Source organism: Myotis nattereri (assembly GCF_964212035.1).
Source record: "Myotis nattereri genome assembly, chromosome: 1".
In the NCBI taxonomy this organism is placed as follows: Eukaryota; Metazoa; Chordata; class Mammalia; order Chiroptera; family Vespertilionidae; genus Myotis; species Myotis nattereri.
The window spans coordinates 137,106,544-137,122,190 of NC_138075.1; the positions used below are offsets into that span (position 1 = coordinate 137,106,544).

The 15,647-nt window shown below is 42.1% G+C and overlaps 1 pseudogene across 1 annotated transcript in view; it reads left to right on the forward strand.

The window, feature by feature from the left end:
• The first annotated feature begins 3,590 nt into the window (after positions 1-3,590).
• LOC308529714 (mitochondrial outer membrane protein SLC25A46-like) overlaps positions 3,591-15,647 on the forward strand; it is a 60,130-nt pseudogene continuing 48,073 nt past the window's right edge. The window contains exon 1 of the transcript in view: positions 3,591-4,048. The product of the transcript in view is annotated as a mitochondrial outer membrane protein SLC25A46-like (transcript). The remainder of the gene's footprint in view (positions 4,049-15,647) is intronic.

Genomic DNA, 15,647 nt, shown 5'->3' on the forward strand with positions numbered 1-15,647 from the left:
TTTTAAACTAGAGGCCCGGTGCACAAAAATGTGTGCACTTGGGGGGGAGAGGGGGTCTCTCAGCCCGGCCTGTGCCCTCTCGCAGTCTGGGACCCCTTGGTAGATAACGACCTGCTGGCTTAGGCCTGCTCCCGGGTGGTAGAGGGCAGGCCCAATCCCTAGGTGCAGCCCCTGGTCGGGCTCAGAGCAGGGCCGATTGGGGAGTTGGGGCGCCGTCCCGTCATGCACAGAGCAGGCGGATCCGGAGGTTGCAATGCCACCCTCAGTCACACTCAGGGTAGGGCCGAATGGGGGCGTTGGGGCACCGCCCCCTGTCACACTCAAGGCAGGGTCGATGGGGAGGTTGCGGCGCCACCCCCGTCACGCACAGAGCAGGGCCAATCAGGGGGTTGGGGCGCAGCCCCCTGTCACGCGCAGAGCAGGGCCCATCAGGGGGTTGAGGAGCTCCCCCTTGTCACTCACAGACCAGGGCCGATAGGGGAGTTGGGGCACCGCTCCCTGTCACACACAGAGCCGCAGGGCGATCAGGGGGTTTGGGCGCTGCCCCCTGTCATGCTGATCCCAGTGCTGGGAGGCATATTACCCTTTTACTATATAGGATAGAAGCCTGGTGCACGGGTGGGGGCCGGCTGGTTTGCCCTGAAGGGTGTCCTGGATCAGGGTGGGGGTCCTGCTTGGGTGCCTGGCCAGTTTGGGTGAGGGGCTGAGGGCCGTTTTCAGGGTGGCGGGTGACTAAAGCTCCCAACCTATCCTTTTTTTCTTTTTTTTTATTCTGGGCCAGCTTTAGCTCTGAGGCTCGGCTCCAGCTTTGAGACTTCCCGCTGCTGAAAGCAGGTTTCTGGCCTTTGTTTACCTTCTGTATTTGAAACAATGTTGCAGTCCTACTGGCTGAAGCCCGGGGTTTTGTTTAGCTTCTATATTTGTTACAATGTTGCTTAGAGTGCAGCTGAGAGGCCGGCAAGGCAGGCGGGGAAGCTTGGCTTCCTCCATCACTGAAGCAAGCAAGCCTCCCTGTTCGCATCAGCTTCCTGGCTGCCGGCCGCCATCTTGGCTAGCAATTAATTTGCATATCTCCCTGATTAGCCAATGGGAAGGGTAGCGGTCGTACGCTAATTACCATGTTTCTCTTTTATTAGATAGGACTAGAGGCCCGGTGCATGAAATTCGTGCACGGGGGAGGGTGTGTTCCTCAGCCTGGCCTGCACCCTCTCCAATTTGGGACCCCTTGAAAAATGTCCTGCCAGTTTACAGGGATTGGGCCTAAACCAGTAGTCGGACATCCCTCTCGTAATCTGGGACTGCTGGCTCCTAACCGCTCACCTGCCTGCCTGCCTGCCTGCCTGATTGCCTCTAACCACTCTGCCTGCTGGCCTGTTCGCCCCCAACTACCCTCCCCCCCGCTGCTGGCCTGCTTACCCCCAATGGCCCCATCCCCCACCAGCCTGATCACCCACAACTGACCTCCCCTCTTGGCCTCTAACTGCCTCTACCTCGGCCCCACCACCATGGCTTTGTCCAGAAGAACATCTGGAAGGTCTCCTGAAAGGTCTCCCAGTCTAATTAGCATATTACTCTTTTATTAGTATAGATATATTTGTCTGTAAATATGGTTATGATTGCAGATATGAGTAGGACCACATAAAATTTTATAGAATGGGCCTTTTATTACAGATGGTTTGCCATGTATGCATTTTTTCTAAAGAAGTAAAAATTACTTTAAAAAGTGTTTCAGGAAGACTTTGAGAAATTCACAGTATCTGCTTTTCTTCCAAGAAAGTTGTCACTTTTATGCCAGAGTGAGAATTATTTGTATGCTTTGTATGTCAGTAGTGGGCCACTGTGACTGGGGGGCACTTAGCTTGACTTGAGGGTAATTATCTTGCTCACTGGCTGGGAGGGAGGGTGTGTGGCAGAGGAGATAAATACTGGGTTCTGGATTATTCATAGATTGCTGACTTTCTGGATTGATTGTGCAAGCCCCTCCTTTTATTGATGTCCACCTTCTGTTGACAGACATCTACCCTGGGAGAGAAATGAGATGAAACTCTCTTTCTTGTCATTGTAAAAAGCATTTGAATTCCTAAGGTGTGATAAGGCCACCCAGCCATCCACAATCAAGGCACACATTTTCATGGAGGATGTTCCCACTCTTGAATAAATTAAAACAATTTTTTTCTTTTAATTTAAAGTTTCTTCTATAACTGGTTTCTTGTTACTTAAAAGCTAGTTTTTTTTTTGAAACTGCTTCCAAAACTTTTCAAGCTGTATATGTCCTTGGAATGAATTTATAAATAAGAATTGAGCCTGGCTGGTGTGACTCAGTGGTTTAGCATCGACCTATGAACCAGGAAGTCACAGTTTGATTCCTGGTCAGGCCACATGCCCAGGTTTTGGCCTGATCCCCAGTACGGGGCATGTAGGAGGCAGCTGATCAATGATTCTTTCTCATCATTGATGTTTCTATCTCTCTCCCTCTCCCTTCCTCTCTGAATCAGTAAGAATATATTTTAAAGAGAGAGAGAGAGAAAGAGGAGTGTATATGTTTGTAAATAAGAAAACATGTATTTGATGCTCTTAGAAAGTCTTATTTTCTTTCATTAAAACTTGTGCAGTATAGGGAGCTCCATAGATTCTCTCAATTTGAAGAAAGTTAGAGGGAAAGGTACTAATTCAGAGTTCCTTGGGAAAATGTATCATATATATATATATATATATATATATATATATATATATGTTTAAAAATATTCAGAAAATATATTTGGATCTAAATATCTTCTATAATTTTAACCCTAAAATATCAATTTAAATATTTTTAAAATGGTTGGGATATTTGTTTTTTTAAAATAAGTTAGGTTACTGGAGTTCTACATGTTACTGGATCACCTGGGGTAATTTTCTGATTGGAAAATTAAGAATTATAGTCAGAGGAAAGGACATTAGAATTTTAAAAGAACATATTCAATTTACTTTTGAAGCCGAACCTATCTTATCATGTGACTTGTTTTGTATGTCTGTTAAACTATATTATCACATAAGCATTGCTGCTATTGGGACAAACAGTGACAGTTGATTCAGGTCATTTGAATGTCCACTGTCAGTTTTAATTTGTGTGTTCGTTTTGACTCTGTCATATGCTCAATCTTCAGTGGAAGTCATGAGAACCCATTATTTTTGCCTGCTCCCTCCTTTACGTTGGAAATACTCTTTTTTACCCAGAGGGACCTTAACTTTGATGTAAGAGATTGTTTCCTTTGCCAACTGTTTTCTTCCTTGCCAAGTAAGAGAGTTGTTGTGAACTCTTCAGTGATGCCTTCCCCAGGGTATTTGCAGATGTGGTTGGGAAAAGTCATTTCATCCCCGACCTTTGCATGTCAGGTGCTGGGGTGCCCAGGCTCTCCCGCCCTCCGATCACCATGGCCATCACGGGGCCGCAGAGTTTTATTTGTTTCAGAGGAGTATAAATTATTTAAGAATTAAAGCTATGTGCACACGGCCAAAACAAAAAACAACAAAACACGGCTCCACCAGTCCCACCTGTCCCGGGAGGGACTGACAGCTAAGCCCCTCTCCATCCCGAGCCCTCCAGCCCCATGCAGACGGAGCCCCCTCACCGGCGAGAGCCGAGCAGCGTGGACCTGAGGGCTGTGCACCTCGAGCAACGTCAGAGGGAGAGGGGCAGGCAGGAGCAGCGAGCCAAGGAGGGCCCACGGCTGCAGGCCTGGGCTGTGGAAGTTGCCAGAAAAGAAAAAGAAGAAAGATGCAAAAGGACCCGGGCCCTGGACCTGCCCTCCACGGAGGACTTCGAAGCCCTGGTCTCGGCCGCCATGAAGGCTGGTAACACCTGTGGCCTCGCCAAGTGCCGGGCCAGCGTCGTGACTCTGGGCCAGCTCTGCCCACACGGCAGCCACCGCTACTGCCTCAGCCACTGCCCGCCCGAGACCCATGGCTGTGGGGAGAGGGCCCACACCCACGCCCCGGCAGAGAATCAGCTGGGAGGGAGTGCTGTACGCCGGCAGGGGGCCAAGGACGGGTCCCTGGACCCCGCAAAGTGGGCCCAGCTGCAGAGGAGCCTGGATAAGAAGCTGGGCGAGCTAAGCAGCCAGAGGAGGAGCAAAAGGCGGAGAAGGAGATGTGAGCCGGCCCTCACACCCTCCGGCCTTGTCTTTGCAAATGCGGGTGGGGGCAAGCGGCTGTTCCTGGTGCTTCCCGTGCCTTGTAGCTGCTCCGGTGACGTGACCAGGGCTGCATGAGCAAGCCAGGGGCCTCTGGGAGGGGGTGGGTCCTCGGGCCCAGCGTGCCCTGCCTGGCGCTGGGGTGGGGGCAGGCTGCAGTGGCTGTTCTCTCGACCTTCTGGGGAGAGCCGCCCCAGGTCTCAGTTTTGTTGGCACCAGGGCCCCCAGGGGCTCTCCGAGGTCCCTCGCCAACTGCTTTAAGAGAACCTTTAAGAGAGGTTCCGGGAGTCCGGGTTGCCGCCTGTCCTGCGCCCCGCCCTCCCGCCCTCCGATCGCCATGGTGGGGGTCCGGGGTTGATGCCTGGCCTGCAACATGGCCCTCCTGCCCTCCGATCGCCATGGCGGGGTCCGGGGTTGCTGCCTGGCCTGCAACACGGCCCTCCCACCCTCCGATTGCCATGACGATCAGGGCCGCAGGCCAGCGGGGCAACCCCAGCTTTCTGATGGCGATCACCGGCTGGGGGGTGGGGAAAGGCAGCCTTTGCCCACCCCCCAACTCTTGCCTGCCGCCTGGGTTGCCGATCACCATTCTTCAGTCCTTCCCCTTTCGCCTCTCATCATTGCGAGTATGCAAATTAACCGCCATCTTTGTTGGCGGTTACTGCCATCTTGGCTGGCAATTAATTTGCATATCTTGCTGATTAGCCAATGGGAAGGGTAGCGGATGTACAGCTAATTACCATGTTTCTCTTTTATTAGATAGGATGATAAATATATGGTTTATGCACTTTTCTTTATGGATGTTATCTCTCATAATAAAGAAAAAAATTACAGAAAAAGAAAATGTATTGATATACCACATTAACAGATTAAAGGTGGAAAGCCGTATCATTTCAATAGATACAGGAAAAAGCATTTGATATACTGAAAAAGCCATTTTCTAATAAAAAAGACTTAGCAAGTTAGTACAGAAAAAAAAGGAACATCCTTAATTTGATTTAAGGTATATGCAAAACACCTTCAGCAAACATCCTATCTAATAAAAGAGAAACATGGTAATTAGTGTCACTCCGCTACCCTTCCCATTGGCTAATCAGGGCGATAGGCAAATTAACTGCCAGCCAAGATGGCGGTTAACCGCCAACAAAGATGGCGGCTAATTTGCATACTGCAGGCAGGATGGGACAGCGCCATTCTGCCTGCCCCGCAGCCATCCAGGCCTGCTATCTGTGACCTGGATGGCGGGCGACCCCTGTGTGACCCGACCCAGGGCTGGCGGGCATGACCCTGGCGGTCCGCCAGCTGTCACGCCCCCAACCAGCCCTCCTGCCGGGAGATCCGGGGCGACTGCGACCGCCAGCCCGGATCTCCCGCAACAGTCGCCCCGCCAGACCGGATCTCTCGCAGCAGTCGCCCCTCCAGCCCGGATCTCCCGTGGGAGATCTGGCCCTGCTGGGGCGACCGCTGCCTGTCAGTCACCAGTCACGCCCCCAACCAGCCCTTAATGTGGTATACAGGGAGATATTAGAATAAGTTTAATCACTTTATCAGTCATTATTTGCATCAGTGTTGTTTTTACATCATGAGTTTTTTGTTATATCATTTTATTATTGTTTATTTATTAATAAAATTATGTATTATTTTCATATACATTGTACTCATTTCCTTTTATCTCTCACACTTTTATTATAGAGAAAGGGCAAATAGCAACATTAAAATATTTCCTCTAATTAATTCCCTTTCAATGTGCACGAATTTCATGCACCGGGCCACTAGTCTATAATAATAAAAGCACAATATGCAAATCAACCGAATGGACGAACAGCAGAACGACCATCCAGACAACCTTCCAGATGAAGCCAGGGCTGCAGCCATGGGATTGAGGCAGCTGCCAAGGCTGTGAAGGCTTACTCTTGCATGAATTTCGTGCATTGGGCCTCTAGTCATGTATAAGAGTAAAACACTTGAAGCAGTCCCTTTAAAATTAAATATGAGGTCAGAATACCTGCTTTTGTTGCTTCTCTTTCTCCTCAAATGAGAGGACTAATCTTTGCAGTAAGACAAGAAAAAGAAATACAATGTATTAAGATTAGAAAGTTAGAAAAAAGTCTAACAGTCACAGATGTCTACCAAGAAAATACAAGAAATATCAACAGGTAAATTAATACACTTCATAAGTGAGTTCAGTAAGGTTACTCCATTTAAAATCAATTATTAAAAAATCAATGGTATTTCCATACACCAGCAACAAATAGAACCTCCCCCTCAAAGGACTTATGAGTAGTAAATATTAAAAACAGATGTCCAAGAGCTTTATGGCCTAAATAAATTTAGGAGGAAAATTTAATAATATGGACGTCAATTCTCTCCAAATTAATAAAATAAAATGAAAAAGACACAACTCTTTATGGATTTCATAAGATAGTCGTAACATTTATATTAGACAAAAGAAAAGGGCTCCAAAAATGCAGAAGCAAAGGGGAGCAGAGATCTTATTTTCCCAGATATCAAGTCTCATTTTAAAGCTATATTAATTAGGACACTGCTAAGTTATGACTGATTATGACAGAGGTGGCATATGATCAGTGGGGAAAGGATGAACTGTTTAAAGAATGGCTATGGAACATTTGGTTTTCTATTTGCACAAGCGTAATGAACCTTTACCTTCCACACATACACAAAAATTATTTCCAGGAGCATTGCATTCGTCAGGGTTCTGCACAGAAACAGAGCCCATAGGAGATGTGGATAGATGGATGAATGAAAAGACTGACTGACAGACAGATAGATTTATTATAAGAAATTTGGCTCACACAATTGTGGAGGCTGTTAAGCCTGAAGTCTTCAGGATGGGTCAGTGGTGTGGGAGACCCAGGGAGAGCCAATGTTCCAGTTCAAAGGCCATACGTTAGGAAGAGTTGATGTTGTAGATGAAGTCTGAAGGCAGTCAGTTGGAGAATTCTCTTTTACTCAAGGGAGAGTCAGCCTTTTTGTTCTATTCAGGCCTTCAACTGATTGGATAAGGACCACCCACAATAGGGAGGGCAATCTGCTTGACTCAAATCCACTAATTTAAATATTAAAATACCCTTACAGAAACATCCAGAATAATGTTTGACCAACTACAGTGGGGCCTTGACTTATGAGTTTAATTCGCTCCGAGACCGAGCTCGTTAAGGAGCTCGTTAACTCAAATTACTCTGTCAACTCAATGCAAAAAATCGGACGAGAGACAGCTGGTATCTCAAAAAACCCATTAGTCGGGACACTCGTAAGTCAAGGCCCCACTGTATCTGAGCACCTGTGGCCCAGCCAAGTTAGCACATAAAATTAACTATCACAGGAGTTAAAGACATAAGTAGAAACAGCAAAACTTTAACATGTAGAAGACTATCTTTATGATCTTGTTGTAGAGAGAGAAACTTTGAGAATAAAATATAAAAACATAAACCATAAAGGAAAAGATTGATAAATTTGATAAAAGTGTGAAACTTCTATCTAGCAAATGATTCCATATTTTTAAAAACAATAAAAAGACAGGCCACAGAAACATTTCAAATTGAGTGTCAACATCTGCTTCTGGAGTGCTCAACCTGTGACATGCTATTTATATAATGTTAAAGCATGCAAAACCATGTAGTGTGTTATCTATATTAGACATTTATAAAATAGTATTCAGAATATTTGTGATGGGGGAGGTAGAAAATGCACTTCAGAAAAAGTAGTCTGGGAACTTCAAAAATATCTGTAATGCTTAACTTAGCATCAGCAAGTATTCTATCACTTTTTATACCTTTGGTTTTTAAAAATAAACAAGTAGGAGAAATTTAACTGTCAGATTTATGATGAGTTAGAAATCAATCAAAGAAAAAGTGATAGTCCTCATTTTGTATTTTGACACATAAGTACTATAGATTTATAAATTAAAGATCAATTATCTATAAGTTGAATTTAAAGTATTAAATAAACTGCATATTAATTAAATCACAAGTAACTGAATATTTCAGTCTGGCCCACAGCCTCTTTTAGACATTAAAAACTCACTGAAAAGAATTTCTCTTCTTTACAAATGAAATATGCCTCCATTTTCTCTGAAGCATGAGACCCACTGGCCCACTTATTGCAAAGCCATTAAGATTAGCTGAATTAAGAATTAATTTCTAAAAATGAAAGATTTATGTTTTATATATTAATTAAGCTTTTAAAGTTGGACTTACATATACATTTTATCACTCAACAAATATTAAGTGCCTTCTCTATGCCAGGCACTATTTTCAGATGATATGGGTAAGCCCTGAACAAGAAACACAGAGTGCTCTTAAATCATCAGCGTAATTTGTTTTAAAAGTACTTTCTTACGTCACCAAAATATCTAATTGCTAATATCTGACTCAGGCGAAATATTTCTATTTAAATAGTCAAGTTTTGGAGCTGGATAGTACACTGTATATGGGGAAATCCTCTCGAAGATTGCACAGAAAATTAAGGAGTTAATTCCATTTCTGTTCCATGTGGTAATGAAATTTTTTCTTCCAGCTTGTTCACACATGTCTACTTCACGGAAAGCACCAAGGATTATAAATTTAGAATCAAATGTTCTGACCATAAAAGTTAACCAACCAAATCTTTAAACACATTTAAACCCACATGAGGTCCAGGCAAGGAAAAATTCACAAACAGCACTATTTATTAAAGTAGAAACATACATTTTGAGAAAGTACCTAGGTACCTTAAAATAGAGCACAATATCCCTACTTTTCTTAAATTGTTGTTATTCCTCTACTCTACTTAGTCAGTAACACTTTCCACTTTAAGTTTTTAGTAGTGTTTCTTTATTTTTAAAATAGCTGTAAAACTCAAAGCCAAAATTGAAAATCATTTTAATTTTTCAAAATCATAAGCCAATAAACTTTTTCACTTTGGAGAGTAGAAAAGATATCACAGGAGTTTGAGGTTGACATACATAGTTTGATTGTTTTATATTCATGGATGGCATGAGAAACTAAACATGCTAGTAAAACAACCCTTTGAATGATTTAATATCTCCCAACAAACAAATAAATAAAAACCTAAATTGAGTTTTGTTATTTTTTCCTCTTAATTATTGTAATAGTTGGATTCATGGCATAATAACTTTGCATCCATACAGTGCAATCCATACACTAAATGTACCTATATTTATTTTAGACTATTTTTATATGTTATTGATATCACACAGACTTTTGGGTGCCAATTATGTGCCAGGTAGCCTTCTAGGCCCTGGACTGAGCAAATACAGACATGATTTCTTGCCTCATTTAACTGCTAGTCAAGTAGGGGGGACAGACACTAATCAGTAATCACCAAACCAAGGAGGTAGTGTGACTGTGACAAGTGCTACTTGTTTTCAAGAGTTACACTTGTTATTAAGAGTTAGTCCTTAAGAGGAGCATTTGATAGAGTCAGGGAAGTGATCAGAGCAGGCTTCTTGGAGGAAGTGACTCGAGTTAAGTCCTGAAAGGTACGGGGAGTTAATTAGGTAAAGAGAGGAGGAGAGAGGATTATGAACAGAGGCTCCTAGATGCATACGTAGGGCTCTGTGGCTGGAGGCCAGTATGAGGTTCTGAAAGACACAGCCTGATCAGTAGCTTGTGCAAGATGATGTATGGGAAGTAGGTAAGGACCAGATCACAAGAGTTTGTCTTTCTCTTCATATGTATGCATTTGCAAACACTCCAGTCTGCAATGTGGAGGACAGATGGGAGAGGGGCCAGGGCAGAAGAGAGCAGGAGACCAATTAGGAGGCTATGCCAATAGTCTGAGTGAGAGATGATGGTAGTGGTGGTGTTAGTGGTAGAAAGAAAGATATCTTAGAGTTGGAATTGGCAGGACTTGTGATGAATCGATAATAAGAAATCTGGATTGTATTTGTGGTCATAAATGTTAATAATGAAATATAATTAACTATACAATTAAAGTGAACCATGAAATTATATTATGTCTAATTAGCACACATAAATCTTATGGAAGTCTCAATAACTACACGAGATGGCATTATTTCTGTACAAATGATTCTGGCTGCATGGTATAGTTTGAGTTCACAGCTCTTTTATGAAACAAAATTCAGCTTTACCACATTGACTGTCTTATGTCCCTCTTCTTTAAATGTGTCATTTAAAACTAAAATCAACACCATTACATTAATTTTTTTCTAGGGGATAGATTTTGAAAACATTAGGAACTTTAGGATTATGCTTTTCCTATTTATCACTGTGTGAATTTTTACCTTTTAAAATATAAACTCCTGGTTTTATAAACTCCTATTTCACTAAATTAAACACAAATCTTTTTTAAAAAAAATATGTTTTATTGATTTTTTACAGAGAGGAAGGGGGAGAGATAGAGAGTTAGAAACATCGATGAGAGAGAAGCATCGGTCAGCTGCCTCCTGCACATCTCCTACTGGGGATGTGCCCGCAACCCAAGTACATGCCCTTGACCGTAATCGAACCTGGGACCTTTCAGTCCACAAGCCGACGCTCTATCCACTGAGCCAAACCAGTTTCGGCTAAACACAAATCTTATCAAATGAAGGTAAAGGTATTCATTCTGACTTAAATTTATGCATATACACTGTAGAAACTTCACTACTAGACTTGTCTTTTAAGCCCCCCAAATTCCAAAGGCATTTGCAATAGCTCCTGTGTCATTCATGAATATAAGCTTTAACATAATGCAATCTACTCTTTTTCTATTTATGTCTGAGTCAACTGGATTGAAAATTACACGTACACTAGGGAGAGCAGGCTAATTTAATGGGAAAGCCAGTGATAGCCATGTCAGGGCCTCCCAGAGTCTGATCTCTGTTCATATTCATTTAGACGGTGTGGCAGGCACGCTTTTCTTCTCCCATCACCCCTCTTTCACTCCCTGCCCTCCTTCCTGGCAGTGATCTTTTTGAAGCGAAGAAAAGACGTAGAGCATGACCACCTGTTGCATTTATGTTAGGAAGGTGATCAACAGGAGAGGTCTCCCTTCCCTGAAGGAACTACAGTCCTCTCCCAAAGCACAGATGCTGTGCAGTCAGTCTTACTGAGGTGAAAACCAAAGTGATTGATCCATTCACTGGGCGGGGGCAAGAGACCAAGCGAAGGGTAAAAATACCGAGGGAACAAAGACAGAAGAAAGTGATTACCAAACACCTCTCGGATGTCGCCTCTAAGTTCTATAGGGAACTTGATGCAAAAAGCAAACTTCTGTGTTGTGGCTTAACTTGGTCTTTGTGTATTTGTGATCTGATTACACATAATAGTAACATTTCCCTTTCTGGTAAGGAATAGTATCTTTAGCCCCTTCCAGATGTTTTAGGCTTAACCGAGGGTTTGCACTTAACTATTGATGCTGTGAATTACCTTTACTTTTCCAAAACCTGGATTTAGAATCTGACACCTGTTTTATAGTACCTAGGCTGATCTTTCTATTTTGATACCTTGTTTTACAGTATCTTGTATTATTATCGTCTCTACTGCAGGAGTTATCCTAAAGATTCAGTACTCTTAGAATATTGTGACACATGGTTTGTTCTTTAATTAAGTATAATATTTATTTCACTCTACATTTAATAACTCAAAGCCTAGCATCTGGAGTAGCTCCTGCTATAAAAATACGAAATAATACCATAATCATTAGATGAAGGCCAGCTATTCAACTGAACTGGACAGATCAAGACACACCAGGTATCTGACACACTTATAGACTCCTTGGGACAACGCAGTCCTAGGTGCTGGTTATGCATAAGGCACCAAGCCTCATGTCATTTGATAGTGTTGCATTGGCCACAATTGATTCAATCCTGGAAATATGCAAAATACCAGCAAATAGAGGCCTTTCCTACTGGATCAAGACTAGCCGCTTTAAAATAGACGCTATAATAAGAGACAAAGAAGGACGCTGCATAATGATAAAGAGGTCAATCCAACAAGAGGATATACCCCTTGTAAACATTTATGCATCCAACATAGGAGCACCTAATTCTATAAAACAAATCTTGATAGATGTAAAGGAAGACTTATACAGCAATACAATCATAGTAGGGGATATTAACACACCATTGACATGATGGATAGATCTTCCAGACAGAAAACCAACATGGAAACTGCAACCTTAAAAGACACACTAGACCAGATGGATTTAATTGACATCTTTAGAGTATTTCACACCAGAGCGGCATAGGTTATACAAATGCACATGAAACATTTTATAGGATAGACCACATGTTAGGACACAAAAGAAGTCTCAATTAATTTAAGAAGATTGAAACCATATAAAGCGTCTTTTCTGACCATATTGGTATGAAATTAGAAATCAATCACAAGAAAAAAACTGAAAAACACACAAACACATGGACACTAAATAAGATATTACTAAACAACAAATAGGTTAACAATAAGATCAAGGAAGAAATGAAAAAAATACCTTAAAACAAATGAAAATGAGAACACAACAATATAGAATCTATGGAACACAGTGAAAGCAATCCTAAGAGGAAAATTCATAGCATTAAGAAACAAGAAAAACCTCAAATAAACAATTTAACTTTACACTTGAAGGAATTAGAAAAAGAGCAAACAAAGTCCAAAGTGAGTAGAAAAAAGAAATAATAAAGGTCAGAGCAGAAACAAATGACCTGGAGTCTAAAAACAAACACAAAACAAAACAGTACAAAGGATCAGTGAAACCAAGAGCTGGTTCTTTGAAAAGATAAAGAAGACTGACAAATCTTTAACCAGACTCATGAAGAAAAAAAGAGAGAGGACCCAAATAAATAAAATAAAAAATGAAACAACAACTGACTCCACAGAAATACAAATAATTGTAAGAAAAATTTCCAAACAACAAATTTGGGTCAACAAATTGGACAATCTGGACAAAATGGATCAATTCCTAGAAACATACAATCTTCCAAAATTGAGTCAGGAAGAATTAGTAAATTTGAATAGACTGATTACAACTATTGAAATTGAAGCAGTAATCAAAAACACCCTACAAACAAAAGTCCTGGACTGAACGGCTTCCCAGGTAAATTTTACCAAACATTTAATAAAGAACTAACACGTATCCTTCTCAAACTAGTCCAAAGAGTTCATGAAGAGGGAAGACTCCCTAGCTCATTTGATGAGGCCAGCATTATCCTAATTCCAAAACCAGATAAAGACACCACAAAGAAAGAAAATAATAGGCCAATATCCCTGATGAACAGAGATGCAAAATCTTTAACAAGATATTAGCCAACTGGATTCAGCAATAAATTAAAAATATCACACACCATGATCAGTGGGATTTATTCCTGAAATACAAGGTTGGTATAATATCTGCAAATCAGTTAACTTGATACACCACATAAACAAAATGATGGATAAAAATCATATGATAATATCAATAGAAAAAAAAAAACTTTTAACAAAATCCAGCACTCATTTATGATAAAAACTCTCAGCAAAGCAGGAACAGAAGAAACATATCTCAACATCATAAAGGCCACATATGGCAAACCCACAGCTAGCATCATACTCAGTAAGAAAAAAATAAAATCATTTCCCTTGAGATCAGGAAACAGATAGGGATGTCCATTTTCACCACTCTTACTCAACACTAGAGGCCCAGCGCACAAAATTGTGCATGGGTACGGTCCCTAGGCCTATCCTGTGATCAGGGCCATCTTCCCCTGCTGTCAGCAGCCGGCCCTGCCCAACCCCCACCCACCCACCCAGGTTCCTCGTTCTACATCTGGTGATTGAAGCCTGCGGGCCGGGGGGAGGTTCCAAGAGGTCAGCTGTTCCTGCCTGCTCATCAGCCCCACCCCCGCCTTGGGTCCCGCTCTGTGTGTGGGGTGACTGGCAGGATGGGGCCTTGGCCGGGTACTGCCGGCATCCCCCGGACACACACCCTGGTTCCCCATTCACCATCGAGCAATGGGAGCCTGCAGGCCAGGGGGAGGGACCAAGAGGTCGTCTGTTCCGCCCACTCGCCAGTCCTGCCCCCCACTGCCACCCACCCCATTCACCATCGGGCAATGGGAGCCTGACAGTGGCGGGGGGGAGGGACTGAGAGGTCAGTTGGCCATTCCTGCTCACTTGCCAGCCCCACCCCCATTGCCAGTCGCCCTCTGTGTGTGGGGTGACTGGCGGGGCAGGGCCTTGGCCTGGCACCACCCGCATCCCCTGCCACCCACCTCGTTCGCCATTAGGTGATGAGAGCCTGCTGGCTGGGGATAGGGACCAAGAGGTGGTCAGGGCACTTTATAGTGACTGGTTGAGTGGTCATGCTGGTCATTCTGTTGTTATGGTTGCTGGGCTTTTATTATATAGGATAGTACTAGAAGTCCTAGCCAGAGCAATCAGACAAGCAGAAGAAAGAAAAAGCAGTCAAGTTACAGTGGAAGAAGTAAAACTGTCATTATTTGCAGATGATATGATACCATACAGGGTGGTGCAAAAGTAGGTTTATGGTTGTTAGTATGCAAAACACAGTTCATTCTTATATTATTATTTATTAATTATTGTATTATTTTCCATGTGAATGACTGTAAACTTACTTTTGTCCCACCCTATATATCGAGAACCCTAAAGATTCCATCAGAAACTGGAACTAATAAATAAATTCAGCAAAGTAGCAGGATACAAAATAAATCTCCAGAAATTGGTTGTGTTTTTTACACCAATAACGAACTATCAGAAGGTGAAACTAAGAAAACAATCCCATTTACAACTGCATCAAAAATAAAATAAAATACCTCAGATAAATGTTAACAAGGGTGTGTTCAGGAAATTATAAGGCACTGAAAACAGAAATTGAAGAAGATACAAATAATGAAAGCAAATAATATGGCCATGGATAGAAAGAATTAGCATCATTAAAATGTTTATAGTACCCAAAGCAAACTATAGATTCAACGCAATTCCTATCAAAACACCAAAGGCATTTTTCACAGAACTAGAACTAATAATCTGAAAATTTATATGGAACCACAAAATACCTCAAATAGCCATAGCAATCTTGAGAAAAAAGAACAAAACAAGGAATCATGCTACTTGATATCAAAATATACTACAAGGCCATAGTAATCAAAACAGCATAAAAATAGACATATAGATCAGTGGAACAGAATCGGAAACCCAAAAATAAACCTATACCCTTGTGGTCAATTACTATTTGACATAAGAGGTGAGAACATACAATGTGGTAAAGACAGTCTATTCAATAAATGGTGTTGGGAAAATTGGACAGGTAAGTGCAAAAAAAAAAAAAAAAAGAAAATAGACCACATTCTTTCACCACACATAAGAATAAACACAGGATAGATTAAAGACTTAAATGTAAGACCTGATACCATAAAAATCCTAGAAGAAAACATTGGCAATAAAATCTCAGCAATTTCTCTTAGTAATATTTTTCCTGATATGTCTCCTTGGGCAAGGGAAACAATAGAAAAAAATA